Source organism: Nylanderia fulva, unplaced genomic scaffold (assembly GCF_048542155.1).
Source record: "Nylanderia fulva isolate GAGA-0341 unplaced genomic scaffold, ASM4854215v1 Scaffold283, whole genome shotgun sequence".
Taxonomy (NCBI): Eukaryota; Metazoa; Arthropoda; class Insecta; order Hymenoptera; family Formicidae; genus Nylanderia; species Nylanderia fulva.
Window position 1 is genome coordinate 74,645 of NW_028190351.1, and position 14,725 is coordinate 89,369.

Consider the following 14,725-nt stretch of genomic DNA (forward strand, 5'->3'; position numbering starts at 1 on the left):
AATTTATAAAATTAGGGGGAGGGAAATAGGGAAAAATTTTATTGAAAAAAAATCAGAGTTTTTAAACTCGTATTTAACAAAATACACGACAAAGTCGGAAAAATGCAATACAGACTTTGAAGTGATAGATTCGAATAAGTCCTTGGCATCGAAAACTGTGGAATTTTGCAATGCGTTCATTAAATAACAGAAAATGCGGTGCTTTAGAAGCTGCGAATACACTATTAGGGAATCCCTTGTACGGTACGGATAATGATACCATGGTCAAATGGATCGATGTAATGAGGTAAGAAATAGAAAAAGTTAAAACATTTAATGAAATTAAAGCTCTCGATGAAAATTCTACGAATATTTACTGTTCGTCACTCATCGATGATTACTATCCAAATAGACCTTAGGAATTAGAATCATTGAATTTGTACGATTTTGCCAGATTCTGGGAAATTACGAAACAGATGTCAAATAATGACGAAGTCAAGTGTTACAAACTGGCATCGGGTTTATTTAAAAAAAAACGAAAAAAGGGTTATTTAATTAACCATTATCGATTTAATATAAAAACTGAGCCCGAAAAATACTTTTACTCGCTGCTTCTTCTGTTCAAACCATGGAGAGATTTGAGTGAACTCAAAGGTACATTCGAGACTTATACGGATGCCTTTAAGAATTCGGAGTCTGTTTTAACGAAGGCAATGAAATATCACGAAAAGCTCGAGGAAATACAGAAAGCTTTCGAGAACGTTGCTGAATTAATCGAGAAGCGCGAAAATGATCTGAAAACAGCAGACAGAGACAAATCCGATGACGATGAACTGGATTGTAATCCGATAGAAGCTGACGACGCGATGAAAGATCTGGAAGATTTTGGTAAGATTGACGACCCGATTGATTTATCGCAAATGATGTCGCAATTGAACAAAAATCAGAAAAGAGTCTTTGATGGAGTATGCCAAGTTTTACAAGATAAGAATCAGATTCTGCGACTGTACGTAAGTGGCGAGGGTGATACAGGGAAAAGTTTTCTAATTGAAACGATTTAAACATTGGATCAGAATAAATTTGGAAAAAACGACTGCCATATCTGCTCCCACGGGTATCGCAGCATTCAATATCGATGGCTTGACAATCCATAGAATGTTTCAACTACCGGTTAGTCATGAATCTACACCAAAATATACGCAATTGTCAGACATGGTCTTGAAAACTTTGAGAGACAAATTAAAGAATGTCGAATTATTTATAATCGAAGGAATTACATGTAACAATGCAATGATGGATTTAGGAACGACTGTATTTAGTGATGGTCAAGCCTATGTAGATTTGTCACGAGTAAGTAAATTGGAAGGCCTACATTTGATAAATTTCAATCCAGCATCAGTTAAAGCAAACTCGAGAGCCATTGTAGAATATAATCGACTGAGATCTATATTCAAATCTGAACTGCCACAAATCAATCCGTCCGAGAAAAAGGTTGTGAAAATGTACGATCGTCGATGGGCTATCCCTAATATCATTGATGATGTGCAGAATTATGATTGTGAGGAACCAGAAAGTATAGTTACGTGGAAAATATATGGCCTTTGCAATAACGATGCTGTTTCGTGTTACGCTAATGTAATATTACAATGTGCGTTTCATTGCGTACGTATTAGGCAATAAATACTGAAAAATAAAGCATCGAATGCATCGACTGATGCCATCTGCGCGTATGGTGAACGTAAATATTGCAACATTCAAGCGGTTAGAAGATCTGTCGGAAAACGCTTCGAAGAACGAACACAACAAGATGTTTCGGAATTTTTTACGGCTCTAATGTCGACGTATTCCGACATCAATGATGTATTAGAACTCGAATTAAAGCACGTAACATGTTGCTCGAATGTCAAATGTAATTACAATGTAACTAAGCTGGAAAGCAGTAGTTTGCTAATATTACCTATACATTCGACATTAAAAAGGAAAAAAGGTGTCACTCTACAAAGTTTGATTAATGTAGAATTTTCTAAATGGGAAACGATAAACGGCAATTGTAACGAATGTAAGGGCACCGTGTTGAAAAAAAAACCGTAATCGAATCAACTTTATCCGTCGTAGTAATACAGCTCAATTTATATACTTTTGTAAACGGTGCTTCTAAAAAAATTATCAACAATCGGATTACCGCCGTGCCGACGAGTAATATCACGATTAATAAAAAAAAGTACAAGCTAATAAGCGCTATATTTCACGAAGGTGAAGAAATGAATCGTGGTCACTACACGTGTATGTTGAGAGCTGACACAAAATCGGAATGGTATTACTCTAATGATATGGAAGTGTTCAAGAAAAAATGGCCCAAAGGAGCACAAGGGGCATACATATTGTTCTTAGAACAGATTAAATAATGGCGCTGTATAAAGGCTGCCGTAAACACTACATTAAAACATCAACTGTTCTAGCGCTGTATAAAAGTTGCCGTAAGCGCCAAAATAAAATATCGGCTGCTCTGGCGCTTTATAAAAGCTGCTGTAAGCGTTGCATTAAAACGAGTGCAATAAGTTTCTAATTTGACCTAGGCTTCATGACATTTCAAAAAGTATCATCAAGAAAAAAATTATCAGACAGAAATATGTATGTCGTGTTAAAATCGGAGAGACGAAGAAAAATATATGGTTGCGTTCTCATGAGAATGGGCGATGGAGGGGCCCATTCTTTATTTTCAATATTCATACAAGAATATAAATTCATTCTGTTGCAATTGAAATAAATGTGCAATGTATCGTTAAAAGTTATTACAATTATACAAACATTTACATATATGATTAAATAAAATATATATGTATACTATAATATAATTATATATTTTATATATGTACATATATACCATATATTTCAATTATTTTGAACTGTATTGCATAAATTGTTACTTATACAAAGTTATGTGATAAGAATCGAAAATACATATATTTGTGATACTTGAATTACTAGAAAGCTGCTCTATATATCTGTACTTTAAAAAGTAAGTGATATCCTAAAAAAATCATAAAAATGAAAAGGTCAGGCCATGTTCAAAAGAAGGTACTCAAAAATTTAAACGATCTAATAATAAATTATCACGAAAAGTAACTGATATGTTATTCAAGGTGCCAGTTCAAAGTGAACATACGTAAAGTGTATATTATCTAAATTTAGTAATAATATATTACCATGAAAAGTAACTGTGATATTTTATTCAAGGTGCAAGTTCACATTGAATATACATACATATAAGTAAAACTGATTACAATTTGATTCTAGAAAATAAGTGCGATATGTTATTCTTAGTGCACAAAATATAATAGTCGTTTATAGAGATTTGATTTGAAATTCATACTAGCCCGTACAATGAAAAATAATTGCTCGTAATTCCAGAGTACCAATTTGTTAATGACTCAGAAAAATAACATGGCGGCCTGCTCTCAAAAAACTTTCGATGGGTAGAATAAATAATTGAAATAAGAGTTGTGAAAATTGTATAAATTAAAAACCTTCAATCTTTCTTTAGTAAAATTTCGAATTTTCGTATCAACTTCCGATTTGTGTTATACCGTATTTTCAGGGAGTAAGTTATTGATCAGAAAACTTTGCCTTGTTGCTCGAAACGGGTGTATATTAAGTAAAATTTATAAATGTACAGTTCTCAGGTCAACTACAATACAATAAAGCTATACGCTTAAAAAGTTTACTGATTATTTGTCGTAATATACAATAAAAAATTACATATTAATTATTCAAGATACAAGTGAGAAATAAATATCATTAAAATATACAAAACAAATTTATCAATTTGACTCTGAAAAGTAAGTGACATGGTTCTCAAAGTGCAAGGTTTCATTTGACTTACAATTTCTTCAGAAACACAGAAGAAAAAGGTATTTGTATATAGTTTTGTATATTCACTTCGTTGTGTGTGTAGAGCTTTTAAAATACGTTGAATTCTTATTCTAATCTAATCTTCTTCTAATGTAATACTTTTCGTACTTTCAAATGTTGTAGTAATTATTCTGTAAGAGCTTCGACATTATTTCTAAATGGACATCGAGAAACATCAGAGTTTTTGAGAGCAGGCCGCCATGTTTTTTTTCTGAGTCAGTAACAAATTGGTACTCTGGAATTACGAGCAATTATTTTTCATTGTACGGGCTAGTATGAATTTCAAGGGTGTTTTCGCTTTCCTCCGACATTCATGCAGTTTATATATAAAAAGTTTGATTCGGACTTACAATAATACGGCTACCATTACTATCGCTCGCTCGCTGACGCTGCAGATCATTGCTCGGCAGTGTTGATACGGCTGGCGGTCCGGTGTTGTAAGGTGATCCGGCGGGTCGTTGTACGGTGCGATGCGTTGTCCGTGTTGTCGTAGGGTCGCGTCCTTAGGTGATGGCCTACTTCCCGACGGCTGATGCGTTGTCCGTGTGTGTGTGTGTCTTCTTGTACGTACGGCACGCTGCTGCTTATACGTCGGCTTCTGTTTTGTTCGCTTCCCGTCGATTATTATGTTCGACGTGCCTGATTATTAATACTGCTGTATTTTTCAGGTCTTCCTCCGAGTAGTTCCTGACGGTCCTTCGGCGCAATCCCACCGCTGCCACCAATTTGTTGTGTGCCTCGGGAGAGACACCAGGGGGTCGCGCCAAATTGGGATGGGAATCCGGGGCGTCAGGACTTGTTGGGTGTTTGTAGAAAATGCACTACACTTTTCGTATTAAAATTCTTTATTCAACTTCAACCACTTGGTTATTATTTATCACCAATAATACACTGAAGCTTTAACGAGTGTGCGGCACTGACTTTCTATTACTCCGCGTATCGCGCACAACTGCGAGTCAATGGTAAGTGCGCGCGCGGTTAGCGAGATCGTGGTTAGAGCGATTATTTGTGTCTGCGACTGAGCGAGTTGTCGCGTCTCTACTCTCTTTTTATATCGTTGTTTTTTGGAGTTTTCCCGATCGGAAGGGGTGCCTGGCAACAGGTTTCCCCGGTCGAGAATCTAGGTGCAAGCGAAGCAGATTCAAAGTCCTTCTGCTTTGCTTGCACGTTGACCAATTTCTATTCCGCGTATATCTCGCATTGTATGCGTTTTTAACGCGGTCATTATCTGTCGTAATTCTGATTTCGCGTATACCTTGCATTGTATGCGTTTTTTAACGCGGTCAGTGTCTGTCGTAATTGCGGATGTAATACGAGTACCCATTTCTTAATATTAGTTACCTTTTAATAGTTATATCTATTGTATATCTTTGGGGGATATAACAAACCGTTAATACCGCGAAATTGATTTGCGCTCTGATCGACCAGTGAACACAATTTTTTTGGGACGCTACTACTTCTTATTAGGTTGACCGGTGATCCCGAATCAACCACCGCGCCGTCGGTATAATTAAAATCTGCGCCCTCATCCGCCGCTAAAATATCCACACTTACAATGTACGGTCCAGGAAGCGCGGCGGGCCGAACCGCGTCCGCCAACACGATCTCCGTCGATCCCGCCGTCGGACCCGCCACCGCCGGCCGTCCACGCCCAGGGCACCCCGCCGCCAAGTGTCCCGACGCCCCGCAAACATAACACGCGCGACCCGTCGGCGGCCGCCCGCAACGTGCCGCGATATGGCCTACCTCACCGCAGCGGAAACACCGCGTCCGCTCTAATTCCCGGTTGCCCGGCTCCACCATCCGCATCTGGCCTCACCCTGCCTCCCCGGCTCTCCGCCCGTCCCGGGCCCAACGCCGCTCCTAGTCCCTCGCCGACAGCGGGTCTCGCTCCTCCGGGCGGCCCCATCATCCTGTCTCTGCGCTCGAACACGATGCTCTCGAAGGCCTCCAGCAGTTCCGCTCCCGACCGGAACCTCATCAGACGCGCCTGGTTCCGCAATTGCACGTTCGTAATGCCCTCAATCACATGATCAAGAAGCTCGTCCTCAGCCACCGGGACACGATTAGCAAGAATCACCTTTCTTTTCGTGATATAATTGCTAAATGGCTCGTCGCCCCTCCACATGCGAGCCTCAAATTTTCTCCGGAGCGTGATACTCGCCGGACGCAAGTCGAACATTCGCGCCATTTCTTCCAGCAGCTCCTCCATTCCCAATGCAAGGTGTTCGTTTTTGGAGTAGAACCAGGGTCAATGCCCGTCCCTTCAAACGAGAGCCGATCAGGATCCTGGTAGCGCCTTCGTCAAGACGATAGGTGTCCCTGAGAAGTCCGAGCTGACTCCTCCACCTCCAAAACGTATTCTCACTTCTCCGTCGAATTCCGGCAACAACTCCTTGACACCCCTAAAACTTTCACCACCGGACGATCCCGCTGATGCCACCGAAGAGCCGCGAAACAGCTCTCTCTCCCTTTGAAAAAATGATCTCTCTCTCTCTCCCACAGATCCTTCTCTCTCCGCAAAAGATTTAACTCGGCGCGTTCTAAATTTCCGAGGAGAGCGGACGAGGCGCCCTCGTGCCCTGTGCCCTCGCACCGCCGCATCCCGTCCTCGCCGCAGTCCTCTCCAAACGCGGTCTCCTCCGCAGCAAACTCCTCCAGAAGGTCGTCCTCCGCAAGGGTCTCTCCCATCTCACTCTCCATTTCCAAACGCGAGGCACCCGCTGAACGCCGCCCCTCTGGTTGCTTGTTCAATTCGGCCCACACGCCCGGATCGCCGATCTTCTCGAGCCTCTGGATCAACTCCGCTTTCGCTCCTCCCGACGGCAGCCCTTTCGCCCGTAAAGCCGATTTCAATTCCATCACCGTGAAATTATTACCCGGCGTACTCATTATGCACTTTTCTCCTTTTTTTTCCAAGTAATTGACACGTGAACGAATCCCACTTCTGATAAACTGTTGGGCGAGTGATATTTGAAATAAAATACTCTTGATGCGTTGAAAACTGTTTATTACGCGGAGAAGAATCAATAATAAGCGCGCCTCTCGATCGGGCGGTCGTCTTATATACCCGTCGTCAAAATAACCGACGCTTCAAATCGCGCCAATCACGCGAGGACACGAATTTGACAAAAATCTCAGACGACGAACGGATGAACATGTACGGAAGACATACAATACAAAAGAATGTAAATACCGAGACAATGCCTTATACTAATACATGCCCGCAATAACAAGACGGACGACGGATAACTAAATAAGTCGAGCCCAACAAATAAATGCCAACACTAGTTTCCATGTTTTCTTGGAAAAGTGTAGTTGTCCGATTTGCTCGAAATATATCCTTGGACTGTGCTTGAACTCTGTTATCTTATACAGTTGACTCTTCTCACTTTCCTTTCCGAGTACTGCAGCGTTGCAGGCTAAGAGTGAGAGTGCCCTGTAATGATATACATATAATTCTTCTTACTACTTTGTCCTTGATCGTGAATATGCTTTCGTTTGCAATTTTTTTTTATCAAGCAAGAGGGGCGTTCGGTCTATATGTCTTCTGTCGTTCCTTTAGTCTTAACTATCGTTGCGTCTTCAAAAAAAAAAATGGTTGGTTCCGATATGTGGTTTGATTGTTCGCGATGCCATGTGGAGTTTGTGGCCTGGTGGGAACCGCTATGTTTCTCGTGTTTGAGATTTCTTCGATGTGTGGGCCCAGTTGTGGGGCCCGCATTGCCGACCAGCCGTTTCGAGCGGGCTTTGGGGGCTGTCGCAAGATATGCGGCTAGCTCCTTTCCGTTTTCTTTATACGTGAGTGTAAATGTGCGGTCTGGTGTGCGCGTTGTGCGCGAAGTTGCTTTGGTGCCTCCCGAGGAGGGATTTATGATTCCGGCCATGCAAACTTTGAGGGCTTTGCAAGAGGGGCGGCCTCTTCCTTATGGGTGTGTTTGTCGCGAGGACGAAGCAGACGATTAGGTAAGTCCTAATTTTCAATAAATAATTTTAATCTGTTTGTGTGTATGCGTATCGCTCTTCTTCCTTTCTTTACTGTGTAATTGACGCTTGAATTTTTTTCTATTATTGTATACGGTCCTGCCCATAATGCGTCTAATTTCTTGGATCGTCCGCGTCGGAGTGTCTCGTCGTATACGAGTACTTTGTCGCCTATTTTAAATTCGGTTTCTTTCGCGGATTTATCAAAGTATTCTTTTGATTTTATTTTTTCCTCTTTAAAATTTTCTTTTGCAAGTTGATTTGAGGCACGTATTCTTTCCCTTAGTTCCTGTAAATAGTCATCGTAATTATACGTCAGTTTAGGCGGTTTTGTTAGTGCCGTCGGTAGTTTGACTTTTCGTCCGTATATTAATTCAAAGGGGGTATATCCCGTAGCTGAATGAGGAGTGGTATTATATGTAAACATTGCGTATGGCACCCATTCATCCCAGTCGGTTTGGTCAGCATTTATATATTGTCGCAAATATTCGGCTAATGTGCGGTGCGATCTTTCTAATGCTCCATTACTCTCGGGGTGATACGCGGTTGTTTGTATCTTTTTTATTCTTAATAATTTGCATTAAATACTTTGCTCATAAAATTTGTGCCTTGGTCTGTTAAAATTTTTTTGGGAATGCCGTGTTCGAAAATTATTTTCGTAACGAACTCTTTCGCGACGGTATTTGCTTCCTGATTTGCGATCGGTATCGCTTTACTGAGTTTCGTCAGGCTATCCTGAAATGTTAGTAAGTATTTGTTTCCGTTAGTGGTAACTGTTAGCGGTCCGACGATATCTAATGCACATTTTTCAAATGGTTTATTCGGAATATCTGTGATTACGAGGGGTGCTTTTATTCGGCGCGATAATTTATTTTTTTGGCAGAATTTGCATTTGGCGATATATTGTTCGACATCTTTTGTCAATCCTGGCCAGTTGTAGTTTAATCGAATTCTTTTGATTGTTCGTTCGATTCCTTGATGCCCTCCTGTGGGTGCATCGTGATATTCATAGAGTATTTGTTTCTTTTCCTCTTCAGAATATTTCCTTGTATTATCCGCGAATTCTTCCTCTTCTTTTTCTCGTCTTCTTCTAACGTGAGGATTCTATTTTTTGTCTCCTCGTTGATATCTCGGGTTACTTGTCGGCTTAGCGCGTCGGCATTCGCGTTTGCTCGTCCGGCCTTGTGTATGATTTCATAATCATATTCCTCGAGTTTCAGTCTCCAACGGATTAATCTAGACCCGGGGTCGGTTACATTGAACAACCATATCAAAGGTTTATGATCGGTAATTATTTTAAACTTTGTGCCATAAATGTATGGTCGAAAATGTTTAACAGCCCATACAATTGCCAATAGTTCCTTCTCCGTAGTATTATAATTTTGTTCCGCGCGAGATAATACTCGGCTGGCGTATGCGATAGGTCTATCCTTGCCTACTGTTCCTTGTGATAGTACGCCTCCGATTGCATAGTCCGAGGCATTGGTAGTCACGTTAAATTTTTCATTGAAATCCGGATACTTTAGCACTGGCGCTGTCGTTAATTTTTCCTTTAATTTTTCAAACGCGATTTGTTGTTGTTCGTTTTTCCATTCGAATGTTTCCGTTTTTTTTCGTTAATTTTGTTAACGGTTTTGCGATTCGCGAAAAATTTTTCTATAAATTTCCGGTAATAACCCGCTAGTCCGATAAACGATTGTACGTCTTTTTACTTTCCGTGGTGTCGGAAAATTTTTTTATCGCCTCTAATTTCGACGGATCTGGCAGTATACCGTTTTCGGAAATAATATGTCCAAGGTATATTACCTCTTTCGTAAAAATTCGCATTTGTCAGGCTGTAGTTTGAGACTATGTTTCCGTAGGCGTTGTAATACTTCCGCGAGTCTTCTGTTGTGATCCTCTAAACTGGATCCGTATATAACGATGTCGTCGAGATAAACGAGACATCGAAGCCCTTGTATCCCGGTTAGCACTGAGTTATAAGTCGTTGGAAAGTCGCAGGCGCGTTTTTAAATCCAAACGGCATTCTATTAAACTCGTAGTGTCCGTAGGGAGTCGAAAAGGCTGTTTTATTTTTGTCGCGATTGGCATCGGTATCTGGTAATGATCCGAGCAAGGGTTCGGCGTCGTAAAGTACTTCGCGTTTCCCAGTTGCTCCAAAATCGGTAAGATTCGGCAGTGGGAATGAATCGCCTATAGTCAGTCATTTAAACTTCCGGAAATCGACTACTACTATTAATCGCGGTTGCCTTTTGCGTCAGCCTGTTTGCATACTAATTAACGGTGCATCAACTGGCTAATGCTGTGTACTAATAATTCCGTCTTTTAGCATTTCCTGTACTGTTCTTGTCACTTTCTGATTTGGTGTTACTGGGAAGGCGATACGGTCTAAATTGACGGGGGAGGTATTGGCAGCGCGTGCTTATCTCGTGGTTTCGTGCTGTGTCATGACAGTGGTTCTCCACTAATAAAAACACGTCGCCTATTCTTCGCATTATTTTCTGTATGCTTTCCTTTCTCATAGTTTTTTTAAGTGTTTGGCTGTGTATACAATTGTCAAATTCGTTCGTTTCACGCGTCACATGATTCGAGTATTGTTATATGATAGGTGTACAATCGTGCGCGTTATTTCGCAAAAACGTATTTCACATTACGAGGGGTGATGTGTATCTCGACCACCGGCTTATCAGTTGTATTAATACATGATTGGGACTTGGTAATTATTCGGTTCTACCAAAACATCGTCCGAATAATTCCTAAGCGGGTTCTCTTGGCTCGAATGATCCCTGTCTTATTATCATTGTAGGGCGTATAATTGGTTCACTACGCGGTTTTAAGATAAATTTGTTGTACGGTTTGCACTTTTGGACGGCGTTTCCGATTTTGTAATTCGCGTTGTTTGTAATCGCACGTGACTTGCTGTTCTGGCGGAAATCGATTCCTAGTGTCCCGTCGTATTCCATTGGGAAATCATATTTCACGCCCCCGTAAATCGCGGGTTTTATCTGTTTCCGTTTAGCCAATGTGCGGTACATTTTACGATAGTTTTGCTTTGATGACCGGTATTCCAACGAGGGTACTTTTATTATTGTAAATTCTGGTCTCGCCCTTAAACGTGTTTAATTTTATCAATGAAATGTACTCCCGAATAGTAAAGCTATTACTTTTTCCGCGTTTTCTGCCGCTAAGCATAGGCGTGTAATTAATTGTAAACTCGCTCGTTCTCTCGACGTTAGGGGCAGTGTGTCACTGATATTCGAGCGAGCGAGTTCTTAATCTTATATCGCGCTTTCCGTCTTCATCGCGTAAGTCCTCGGACTCGGAATTCTCTCTGCGGATTCTGATTATCTATGTTATTAATACTTCGCGGTGTGTTTTTTTCGTCCTCTGGCTTGTTCCGTGGGGGGGGCGTATTATTTTTGGTCGCACGTTTACAGTCCCCAACATCTTCGAGGTTATGTCCACTGCTTTTGCATGATTGCAAAATTTTTCGATGGCGGAGGTACGCGCGAGGAGTTTCCGGTTTCGCAGCAGAAGCGTTGACTGTGCTACGACAGTCTTGTTCCTGGAATGTCCGGGGTTTCCACCTCTTATAACATGTGCCCGTCGCTTCGTTGTCGACGCGTTGTATTCAGGCTTATTTAGCGAGGAAGGACATTCAGTTGCCGCGTGACGTGCTAGGTTCCGATAAATCTTCTACGGCTCGCGCCGGCTATCGCTTCTTGAAGCGTCCGTTATCGCTGTGAGCGTAGCGAGTAAATTTAAGTCGCTTCGGAGCCATAACTGCAAATTAAATAATGCGTGTGGCTTGGATCGTTTGTAAGAGAGCCGCGTTTCTCGGATGAGCGCGTTGCGTTTCACTCCCCTCCTCATTTGAAATCGTCATAAAATTTCTAGCAGACTGGTAGACGCGTTCCCGCAATTTTTGGGCTGTCGCATTATACTTTTTGGTGTTATGCGAATTAAATTCTAATTCAAGTAGGCGTATTTGCTTGCATTGGTATGCGGTATCTAGTGTTGACTTTAATTCTTCAAACGTGTAAGTCTCGCGTTTTCGAAAACTTGCGATGGCCTTACCCGGTAATTAGTAAATAGTATGCCTTGTATCAGAGACTCTTCGTCGGGCTATGTTTGCAATTGTATATGGCATGCGTTTAGAAATTCCTGAAGGCTGTGTCGCAAAGTTACCGTCGATCGGGTATAGCATTAAGCTTCTTTTAGAGGACAGATATGTATCGTGCAGTACTCCGTCGATTTCGTACGGTCGCGACTCAGTCCGTCGTAAGTCATAAAGGCTGTGAATCGGAATCCCGCTGTTCGTCTGTGTGGCTGCCTGTGCGGCTTCTATACATTAATCGTGTGGTTAGGGTATGTAGCTCTGCAGTTTAGCCCTCCTGTCATATATTAAGAATTTGTTGAAGTTTCTCCGGGCGCCGCTACGATCGGAGGGTTTGTTGGTGGACGTGCCGTTTAAATTGCTGTATCATTTGTGCAAGGGTTGTCGAGTTATGCGTATTCGGAATCTATCGCGGTTGGCGGAATAGTGGCGTTCACCGTTTGGATTGTATGCCATTCATTATTTCGTATAAATTTCTTCGGGATCGAATTCGCTGTCGTTGACGTAATGAAAATTCTCTCCGCGAAGATACTTACTCGGAGCTGGCTGATCTACGGTCGCAAGCGATGCGGTTCGTTTTGAAGTACTTGAACGAAGTCGCTTGAGTATTTGCGAATATACTCTCGCAAAAACTAGTGTAAACGGAAAAATTCTCGTTCGTTTATTACGTTCGGAGGTAACTCGGTTATTGTTTCGTTTGTCAATCGCTGTCTAAATTCTACGAACGCTTTCGAGATTTTGCGAAGTTGTCGCAGTTGTTTAAAGGGCCAACTCGGCGGCAGTTAACCAGTCCAGGTGTATATGCAACCCCGATTGGTTTTAATCGCTTGTCGGGTTTTTCTTCACCTTACGACATTCACGCAATCAAAATACATTCGGATTACAGGTAAGGCTCGCATCGTTACGCTCATTAAGGTCGGCCTGATGCTGCTGGCAAACTCGAGTGATCCGGGGCTGAAACGGCGGCTCCGGTTGGTTGATAGATAAGGCGGGTTCGGCGTCGTTGATGCGCTGCCGTGAGGTTGGTCGAGGGAGTGCATGGGACGTCGGCGATCATTTTCGTCTCTGCTTGAGTATCACTCGTTGCATGTTTATGTTGTACCGCCTCTCTCGTCTCTCCTAGTGTGGCTTCTGCTTGTTGACGTCAGTGTACTGCGGAGCCCTCGAACACTTGTTATAATGTATGTGTTTTTACAAGGTCTTCGCACGCTGTGAGGATTGGGAGACGACGTGGCCATGCGGCTGAGATCCCACCCGATGCAACCCAAATGTGTGCCTCCGGGAAGCACGGAAAATTTGGGGTTTCAGTCGACTAGGGGAGGGATCCTAGGATCGGCGGGCCCTTCGCCTCTTGATGATCCTTCTTTCGATGTTTATTTGAATAAATCTTTTATTTTCCGTATTTCTGAGTTGGTTAATCTATGTATAATCACCTGGGTGGGTGAGTTAAGTATGATCCAAAAAAGGAAAGGTCGAGAGTAGGGAAGGGGGGGCACGAGAAGGGCAAGGCGTCTTACTAACCCCGTGCCTCACTGGGTAGGAGGGAGAGGACGAGAGAGGAGGTGCTTGGAGCGGTGGACAAACGGAGGGGGCAGGGTGATCATTCGGATGGGCGGTACCCCTCCCTTCTGCTAAGGGGTTCTCTTTCACCCATTGTCCTCCTTTGGGGGGGGATGGGGGGGAGAGGGACTAGGAGCATGCCTGCGGGCTGTGGCCGATTTCGTACACCACTTTTGGAGGGTGGAGGGACAGCCGCAGGCTTTTGGGAGGGAAGGGGGGGGACACAGGTGACCAAGCTTGCTGAGTACCATTGCACGTGATCTCCCCTACCAAGGGAGGGCGGGCGGGAAGGGAGAGGAGACGGTGACAGTCGGTCAAAATGTACTTCCACTCCGATTATCGAGGTTTCCTTATAGAGGAAATCCGAGGAGGGAGGGATCGGAGGCGAGCCGAATCCTAAACCCCCCATTGGGGGGACGAGGGAGCCTCTAATCTAGGATCAGAGGATGGTGGTTCCGCAAGGCGGGGGCCTTCGGTCAGTGCACACAGTCCCAGAGTATGGAGAGGGGGGGGGTTGTGGTCCCACGTCCCTTCCTGAGAGGCGGGGCCCAGAGGTCTGGAGCGAGGGTCTACCTTTTGTTGTTTGCATGCGAAAAAGCGATCCCGGGAGCTCTATCACGAATTCAAGAAGCCCCCACGGGTTTAGTGGGTCGGGGGGGGTGAGAGCCATCAGTCCTCCGTCATGGGCGTTAACAATTTCAATAATCCGAAGCTTTCCCGAAGGGAGGATAGTGTTAGGCACTTCCCGTCGAAAAAAATAAAAAAAAAAAAAAAAGGTAGTGAAGTATGCTCGCTCTCGATAGTCAGATTAATGTTATAGGTTAATTCCTGCGGATTCGTCTTAGATCCTAGTTAGGGTTAATTAGCGATCTTGACCTTTTTGATTCTCGTTTATCAAGATTATAGATATTGAACTGACGACACTGGCTACAATTAGAGTTGTTAATATATATCTATTTTAACGTTATGGCCATACGGGCTGTGGTCCTTTACAAAAAAACAGTGAAAACATCAATGAGTTACAGCATATCATCTTTAAGATGTAAAAATAAACTTATGCTTCGGAGAGGTATAACTTAAGACAAGAAAAAAATTTATCCGTTTCGCTTATGTCATCTTGCCTTGACAGAACACACAATACTAACAATAATAATCACGCCAATACATGTCAAA